Below are 7,433 nucleotides of genomic sequence, written 5' to 3' on the forward strand. Positions count from 1 at the left end.
ATAATAAAGACCCTTTCAAAATTTAAAAATCGATCTTTTTGGGGAAAAAAAGGAGGTGCGATAGTTACCAAACCATGAAATTTAGCCATATCATACCATATATTTTAATAAATAATCAAAACAAACATGGTTGTCTTAGTAACCATACCATGGGAAGCCACCATCAAACAAAGTGTTAAAAATCCTCAAACTTTGGCTCTAATCTTGTCCTTTGTCCCATTATATTCGATTTTAAAGGATATCAGTTATCGATTTATACATATGCTAACAGTTAAAGAACTATTAAAATTTTATTTAATCGGCCATTAATTTGATGATAAAGGAGATAGCTATGGGTATCCTATCTAACGTTTGTGGAAAAAGTCATAAATTTCTTGATACAACCAATGATGTGGAAAAAGTCATAGATTTCTTGATACAATCAGTTGTGCAAGAGATTATTTTTTACTACAAGAGCACGACATCGACTCAACCTAATCAAAAAATGTTGTTAAACAATCATAAAACCCATTGTATCTGATAAATATAAATTAAATGAGAAAAGCTAAGATAGTTTTTCGCGTTGTTTGATGGTCTTGAACACAAGAAGAAATTCAGCAATTGAAAATCGAACCCAAAACATCTTGACAAGCATAAAAACATGTATCTAATAAATATAAATTAAACGAGAAAATTAAACATAGTTCACTATATAATTTGATGGTATTGAACGTAAGAAATTCAGCGAGAGTTGAACCAAAATACCTTCTTTGTGCAGAAAGCCTAAGATGTGTTGGACCTAGGGGCGAATTTATGTGAAAACATGGGGTATGTAAACACATGGTCTCTCCAAAAATGCTAGATATTTTATGTAAAAAAAAAAAAAAAGTTTAATTGGTATAATATTATATTCTAATATTTGTGCCTCAAGAAGACAAAATAATGCATTTGATTGAAAATAAAGTTATTTACTTTGTGGAGTGGAAATTGGTTCCTTCTTAATATATTTTTATTTTAGTGGTGCACCGATGTTCCAAAAATTTTAGTTTCGCCAACTTGAACCAGTGTACCAACGCAGTAGTTTTTGTGTACTTAGGAGGCAATAAAATAAGTACACATGTATATATACATGAAAACTTTCGAAGTTAACGTATGCACATGCCGCTCGTCTCGTTTCAATGCTGATACAAGCCCAAGTTAGGATTGGCCCGGTCCATATTTCTATACACAGGGTTTTCCCGAAACATGAATCTGCAATTTTGTAGATCTAACAGTTACTTGCTTAGCAGGAGAGCTAAGAAAACTGCAGTGGAAGGCAGAGATTATGTTGATTTCTCCTCTCCTGCGCCACCTGTTGGAATTGAAGCTACACAAAATAAAGACGATGAGGAGTTTGAATCAAGAAAATCGATTGAGGAAGAGGTAGTGGTAGCTTTGGAAAATGAGAGCATCACTATTGTCGGAATATGTGGTATGGACGGCGTAGGAAAGATAACATTTATATAGCATAGAATTCTCGAACAAGTTATAGAAAGGAATTAAGAATAGCATAGAACTCTCGGACAAGCTTCGGCAATGTTCTTGTAATCGCTCGAGAAGGGATTTGCAATCACATAGAAGGGAAGGTGATGAAAACCACTCCAGGAGGCAAGGTGATATCCAATGTTCTTCGTGCTTTGAATTTTCAACTTTTAGAATTATTTAATTAATTTGAGGAAGTCTACTGGTACCTGGATCTATATTTCAATTGTTGCAAAAGAATTTATTGAGTTTCTTAAGCCAATATTTTGCTCAACTCTTGAGTTGCGGATGTTAACACTTGTTGAGTTGATTACTTACTTAAACTCAATGTCTTAATATTTAGGTAATCTCATCAATAGACTTAGATAATCATCAGTGACGTTCATGCTTATACTACTCCATGTAGATTTAGGGGTCTTAGTAGTTGCAGTAGTCTAGGATAAGGAGCATTATCATATTTATGCCTTTGGCACATATCACATCCCTTCACATATTCCTATACATCATCTCTCAACCCCTTACAATAAAAGATTGCAGTCAACCTTTTGTAAGTGTTTTCAATTCTAGAGTGCCCCCTACCATGGTGTTATGCCATAGCTGTACAATATCCTTCCTGAGCTGATGGTCAGGTTCCACTGTCAGCCTTCTTTTTTTCCTCAATTTGCTCATGTAAGTAAGTGTATCCAGTAATGTCCAGCTTCTTGTCCGTGATAGATGATATTATTTCTTTGAGTGCATCTTCTATATCCCAGCTTTGCTTGATAAACTCCAGCAAATTAGTCTTGACTGATGACAGTGAAAGAGCAACCATTCCACTATAGTTTTCAGGTTTGATCAGCAAGAAAAGACCACATGGAATTATAATCCCTAATAGATGTAAACGTAGCTCAGAACTAATATTGAGAAACCTTCCTTATGAAATTACAAATTACAATAGCACTATGTTTGAATAACGACTATGTTCATAGCAGAAAGGAGATACCTTATCTCTCACTAATTCTGAGAAGAACTTGAGTTGGTACTATATTTTCGAGCAAGATCAAGACCAAATACCCACCACCTGTTGGGGAGCTGCATGGCAAAATAGATTTTCTTTTGAGGCATAAATCAACCACCTCCCCCAGACCCCACTTTGTGGGAATACACTGGGTCTGTTGCTGTTGTTGTTGTTGTTGTTGCATAAATCAACCACCCAACCAGCTTTTGTGACAAATGTACCTCATATATGTCTGAAGCCCATCAAACCAGTCTGTAATTCACGAATGGATTAGGATACCTATACAACACGGGAAAAAAGAAACAGTTATTAGTTTAACAAATTCAACAGCATGCTATCGTGGTGTTGTTAGTTCTAAATGAAGTAAAGAGGTGGAACAGTTTTTTTATGAATAAAGATGCAAAACTCATAGAGTTCTCTGGCACTAAAAGAAAGAAAAAAAGAGTAAATGCCAAAATAAAAAAAGTATATGTATCGGCACCACAGATAGCTTGCTTCGTAATACGCCCAAAACTAAAAGGATTGGACATATGTGCCTTTAAATGCTGAAGAAATGAAATTGCTTCCACACCAATTTTTTTTGATATAATGGCCAGAATTAGAGTACCTACATTGAAGATGCCCATTCAATTTTCAGTAAGTGTCAAAATAGTTCTTATAGATCAAATGTTTTTCCTGCCCGTATGTTGCCTTCCCATTGTAAGTAAATGTGTGTAGGACACAAAATAAGTGTCCTCTGTTGTGCTAGTTTTGATATTTAAATTAACTGATTCGAATGATTTTGAGTGGCACTTTCGCTTAGCACCTCTGACAGAGCCTAGATTTCTGAATAGTCGGTATTTATGTATCGTAATCCCATCTAGGCTCACCTCAACTTCACTCTTATGTTAGCTAATCTTGCAGCACATATACTCTTACTTCTGCTTATCTTAAAACTGGGCCATATCCTGTAAAGATCTCCTCAACCTGCACTTGATGCAAGGATAAAAGAAAAGCGTCTATCATGTAGACCGAAAGCTGCATTAAGTAGATAGAAAAGCTATCTTTGGTCACTAACTTCACAAAATAATCATCATGAATTTGTAGCTTTGTCTAAAATGAGAAACTTCTTCGAGCAACTTGGAAAATTGATACTAGTAAATAACAAATTGCTCCAGAAATCATTAGTATGAAGTAGAATAGGTGGAAAGCTTGAACAGAACCAAACAACTTGTACAAGATCTTAATGCTACCTGATGCCACACACATTATTACTAATGACATGGGTACAAACTTGGTCAGTGTAATTAATTTCTCTGTTTACAGCCATGACCAAGGCCAGAAGCTCCTTGTCATACACCGAGAGGGCTTGATATTGCATTGTCAATCCCTTACTTAGATAAGCTACAGGCCTTCCTCCTTGCATAAGAACAACTCCAATGCCTATACTGCAAGCAACAGTTTTAATCAACAACAACAACAACAACAAACCCAGTGTATTCCCACTTTGTGGGGTCTGGGGGGGGTAAGATGTACGCAGTCCATACCTCTACCTCTGATGAAGTAGAAAGGCTGTTTCCGAAAGACCCCCGGCTCAAGTTACGAGATATCAAACAAACACATAGTACAGCACAGAAGCAGATGACATAACATAGATACTGCAGCCATAAGGAATATAAAACAGAGTAAAGCAGGAATGCAGGAATATAAAGCAGAGGAAAGCACACAGATTCGTAACAAACATAGAACACGGAACACGGAACAGAACATTGAATACGGAATCATACCAGGAATACACCCCCACCAATTACCTCCCTACATTAGCGACCCGAACAGGCCCTAATCCTCTGCCGTAATTCGCGTCTTCCAGACCTTCCTATCTAGGGTCATGTCCTCGGTAAGCTGTAACTGTTCCATGTCCCGCCTAATCACCTCACCCCAGTACTTCTTCGGTCTACCCCTACCCCGTCTAAAACCATCCAACGCTAGCCTCTCACACCTACGGACCGGGGCATCCATGCCCCTCCTCTTCACGTGTCCGAACCATCTCAATCGTGCTTCCCGCATCTTACACTCCACTGAAGTCACCCCAACCTTCTCCCGGATAGTCTCATTCCGAGCTCTATCCCTTCGGGTCAGTCCACACATCCAGCGCAACATCCGCATTTCTGCCACCTTCATTCTTTGGGTGTGGGAGTTCTTAACTGGCCAACACTCCGCTCCATACAGCAAGGCCGGACGGACTACCACCCTATAGAATTTACCTTTAAGCTTGGGCGGCACCTTCTTATCACACAGCACCCCCGATGCAAGTTTCCACTTCATCCATCCCGCCCCGATACGGTGCGAGACATCCTCGTCAATCTCACCGTTACTCTGGATCACGGACCCGAGGTACTTGAACTTATCCCTTTTCTTTACCTCCTGCGCTTCTAGCCTCACCACTACCTCATTCTCTCGCCTTACGTCATTAAACTTACATTCCACATACTCTGTCTTGGTTCTGCTCACCCTGAACCCTTTAGACTCCAGAGTTTGCCTCCACAGCTCTAATTTGTCGTTCACACCCCCTCGCGTCTCATCTATCAGGACTACATCGTCTGCAAAAAGCATACACCACGGCACCTCCCCTTGGATACGCCGCGTTAACACATCCATTACTAGCGCAAACAAAAAGGGACTAAGAGTAGATCCCTGATGCAATCCTGTCAGGACAGTGAAATGCTCTGAGTCTCCTCCCGCCGTCCTCACCTGGGTTTTCGCTCCCTCATACATATCCTTAATTACTCTGCTATATGCCTGCGGTACTCCACTCACCTCCAAGCATCTCCAAAGCACCTCCCTGGGGACTTTGTCGTACGCCTTTTCTAGGTCGATGAACACCATGTGCAAATCCTTCTTCCTTTCCCTATATTGCTCCACCAACCGCCGTACCAGGTGAATTGCCTCCGTCGTCGAGCGGCCGGGCATAAATCCGAACTGATTTTCCGAGATAGACACTATCCGTCTCAGCCTCACCTCGACCACTCTCTCCCAGATCTTCATAGAGTGACTCAGTAACTTAATCCCCCTATAGTTATTGCAACACTGAATGTCCCCCTTATTCTTATAGAGGGGGATCATGGTACTCCACCTCCACGCCTCGGGCATCTTTGCTGTCCTGAAAATTTCATTGAACAATGCAGTCAACCACCTTACACCAGCCTCTCCAACGAACTTCCAAAACTCCACCGGTATCTCATCCGGCCCCGTCGCCCTACCCCTTCGCATCCTGCGGACTGCCTGTCTAACCTCGTCTACCTTAAAACGTCTACAATAGCTAAAATCCCGACACTCCCCTGAGTGCTCCAGTTCCCCTAACACAATAGCTCTGTCCCCCTCGTCATTCAAGAGCCTATGAAAGTACGACTGCCATCTCTTCTTTATGTGGCCGTCCTCCACCAACACTCTACCGTCCTCCCCCTTAATGCACCGCACCTGATCGAGGTCACGACCCTTCCTCTCCCTAGCCTTAGCGAGTCGGAACAACTTTTTCTCCCCTCCTTTCCCCTGTAACCCTGCATACAAGCTCTCAAAAGCAGCCGTCTTAGCTGCCGTGACCGCTGACTTCGCCTCCTTCCTTGCTAGCTTGTACTCTTTCCTGTTTACCCGCTTCTCCTCTTCGTCCTTACTTTCCACCAACTTAGCATACGACTCTTTCTTGGTCTCCACTTTCTTCCCCACCTCTTCATTCCACCACCAATCCCCCCCGATGATGTCCGGCCCGGCCCCTAGAAACACCCAACACCTCCCTTGCATTTTCCCTGATGCACGCTGCCGCCCTGTCCCACATATTATCCACGTCCCCCCTACACTCCCACACCCCCATTCCCGCCAACCTCTCCCCTATCTCCCACGCATTCACTGGCGTCAAACCGCCCCACTTAATTCTCGGTCTACACTCCTTACTCCTCCTCTTTTTATTCTTCTTCATACCCAAATCCAACAGTTTTAATCTTTGAGTTAAAACTGTGGAGGGAAGAATCATTTTCAGTAACTTTGAGTTAGTAGAATCATTTGCTTTTACTTTTTAACTTTTTGCGTTTTGAGATAAACCAGAGTATTCAGACCAATAACCAACTTTCCTGAAACCTGTACCAACCACATTAAGCTCATATGGTCCTGTTACACCTGTTTAGGAGTGAAACTATATTGTCCTGTTACACCTGTTTGGGAGTGAAACAATGTTAAGCTCATACAACTGCACGTTTGTTTCTGCAGGTTCTATTGGGAAAGGGCGAGGAAAAGGACTTACAAACTTTACCATGTCTTCTAGTCAAGGAATGGGAGTAATACGTAAGAAATTCATGGTCTTGAGAACGAGTATGTGCAAGTTCATACTCCATTTTCTTCATTGACTAGTCAAGTTAAGCAATGCACTAAAGAGGTTGAAACAAGTATGTTTTTTTCCGAATCTGTTGAGTTTTTGATTGCATATAACTTAAGTATTATAATATGATTTGCTTTTCTAAGTAGCACTGGGAAGGGACCAGGAGAAGGACTTAAAAACTTTACCATGTCTACGTAAGAAAGAACTCCATGGTTCTTGAGAACGAGTATATGCAAGTTCATACTTCATTTTCTTCATTGACTAATCAAGTTAAGCAATGCACCAAAGAGGTTGAATCAAGTTTTTTTACCAGATCTGCTGAGTTTTTGATTGCATATATAACTTAAGTATTAGTAATATGATTTGCTTTCTTTAGGTGCTTTTGGGAAGGGACCAGAAGAAGGAATTAAAAACTTTACCATGTCTTCTAGTCAAGGAATGGGAGCGATACGTAAGAACTCCATGGTTCTTGAGAACGAGTATATGCAAGTTCATACTCCATTTTCTCCATTGACTAATCAAGTTAAACAATGCACCAAAGAGGTTGAAACAAGTTTTTTTCCTGATTTGTTGAGTTTTTGATTGCAT

At 40.7% G+C, this 7,433-nt stretch overlaps 1 long non-coding RNA gene across 7 annotated transcripts in view; it reads left to right on the forward strand.

Moving 5' to 3' along the window:
* Window positions 1-976: 976 nt before the first annotated feature.
* Window positions 977-7,433, forward strand: part of LOC107869269 — a 17,348-nt gene continuing 10,891 nt past the window's right edge. For 4 of the 7 annotated variants that reach the window (XR_007043528.1, XR_007043529.1, XR_007043534.1 and 1 more), the window contains exons 1-4: window positions 977-1,631; window positions 6,737-6,912; window positions 6,992-7,135; window positions 7,222-7,388. This is a non-coding gene — a long non-coding RNA (uncharacterized LOC107869269). The remainder of the gene's footprint in view (window positions 1,632-6,736; window positions 6,913-6,991; window positions 7,136-7,221; window positions 7,389-7,433) is intronic. The other 3 variants (XR_007043538.1, XR_007043527.1, XR_007043541.1) reach the window with 2 other exon arrangements.

This window comes from Capsicum annuum, chromosome 1, assembly GCF_002878395.1.
Source record: "Capsicum annuum cultivar UCD-10X-F1 chromosome 1, UCD10Xv1.1, whole genome shotgun sequence".
NCBI lineage: Eukaryota > Viridiplantae > Streptophyta > Magnoliopsida > Solanales > Solanaceae > Capsicum > Capsicum annuum.